The sequence below is a fragment of the Bombina bombina genome, chromosome 7 (genome assembly GCF_027579735.1).
Source record: "Bombina bombina isolate aBomBom1 chromosome 7, aBomBom1.pri, whole genome shotgun sequence".
In the NCBI taxonomy this organism is placed as follows: Eukaryota; Metazoa; Chordata; class Amphibia; order Anura; family Bombinatoridae; genus Bombina; species Bombina bombina.
In genome coordinates, this window is record NC_069505.1 from 623,784,616 (window position 1) to 623,786,889 (window position 2,274).

The window sequence follows — 2,274 nt, forward strand, 5'->3', positions numbered from 1 at the left end:
TCACCATAACTGGTGAGCTTAATGTTCTCAATATATGCTTAAAATGGCAAAGCACTCTATTATGTTCTGGTATAGGATGCTACTCGCCATAACTGGTGAGCTTAATGTTCTCAATATATGCTTAAAATGGCAAAGCACTCTATTATGTTCTGGTATATGATGCTACTCACCATAACTGGTGAGCTTAATGTTCTCAATATATGCTTAAAATGGCAAAGCACTCTATTATGTTCTGGTATAGGATGCTACTCCACATAACTGGTGAGCTTAATGTTCTCAATATATGCTTAAAATGGCAAAGCACTCTGTTAAGTTCTGGTATAGGATGCTACTCCACATAACTGGTGAGCTTAATGTTCTCAATATATGCTTAAAATGGCAAAGCACTCTATTATGTTCTGGTATAGGATGCTACTCGCCATAACTGGTGAGCTTAATGTTCTCAATATATGCTTAAAATGGCAAAGCACTCTATTATGTTCTGGTATATGATGCTACTCCACATAACTGGTGAGCTTAATGTTCTCAATATATGCTTAAAATGGCAAAGCACTCTATTATGTTCTGGTATAGGATGCTACTCGCCATAACTGGTGAGCCTAATGTTCTCAATATATGCTTAAAATGGCAAAGCACTCTATTATGTTCTGGTATAGGATGCTACTCCACATAACTGGTGAGCTTAATGTTCTCAATATATGCTTAAAATGGCAAAGCACTCTATTATGTTCTGGTATATGATGCTACTCGCCATAACTGGTGAGCTTAATGTTCTCAATATATGCTTAAAATGGCAAAGCACTCTATTATGTTCTGGTATATGATGCTACTCGCCATAACTGGTGAGCCTAATGTTCTCAATATATGCTTAAAATGGCAAAGCACTCTATTATGTTCTGGTATATGATGCTACTCACCATAACTGGTGAGCCTAATGTTCTCAATATATGCTTAAAATGGCAAAGCACTCTATTATGTTCTGGTATATGATGCTACTCACCATAACTGGTGAGCCTAATGTTCTCAATATATGCTTAAAATGGCAAAGCACTCTATTATGTTCTGGTATAGGATGCTACTCACCATAACTGGTGAGCTTAATGTTCTCAATATATGCTTAAAATGGCAAAGCACTCTATTATGTTCTGGTATATGATGCTACTCACCATAACTGGTGAGCTTAATGTTCTCAATATATGCTTAAAATGGCAAAGCACTCTATTATGTTCTGGTATATGATGCTACTCACCATAACTGGTGAGCCTAATGTTCTCAATATATGCTTAAAATGGCAAAGCACTCTATTATGTTCTGGTATAGGATGCTACTCGCCATAACTGGTGAGCTTAATGTTCTCAATATATGCTTAAAATGGCAAAGCACTCTATTATGTTCTGGTATAGGATGCTACTCGCCATAACTGGTGAGCTTAATGTTCTCAATATATGCTTAAAATGGCAAAGCACTCTATTATGTTCTGGTATAGGATGCTACTCGCCATAACTGGTGAGCTTAATGTTCTCAATATATGCTTAAAATGGCAAAGCACTCTATTATGTTCTGGTATAGGATGCTACTCGCCATAACTGGTGAGCTTAATGTTCTCAATATATGCTTAAAATGGCAATCTGATCTTTCTGACAATAGATGAGGACATGTTGAAACGCAGTATAGTGAATGTTGAAAATGCCACAATATCTGCAATATGGCTAGAGTCGCACTTTAAATGAATCAACAAGGTATATATATCTCCTGGCAGATTTAATAACTGGTATCCCAACTTGCAAAATAAATGCCCCTGATGTAGTTCGCTCGGAGATGACTTGGTCCATATGTTCTGGAGCTGCACGAAAATACAACAGTTCTGGCAACGTATTCAATTTTGGCTAAGGAAACTGCTAAGATCTAATTTCACGCTTGATATTAAACATTTTTTTTCTTTTGGATAGCGGGAACACGCAAGATAACGCAGAATTTATTAATACAGATATTTTAGGGGGGAGGTATCTTATTCTTAGGAATTGGAAGAGTAAAAAAGAACCAACTATTAATAATCTAACGTTCCTATTACAAACCCAATTAATGATCGAACAGCTTGATGGCTCTAATGATACAGAATCTCGTAACAACAAATTTTGTAAAAAAAATGTCTGGCCTTCTTTAAGCTATACGAGAGTAACTCTCAAGACAACTTATGACCCCTCTTTAAAATTTAGGATTTAATTGTTAAACCTCATATTGCTCCTGAAATCCCCCCCCCCCTTTTTTTCTTCT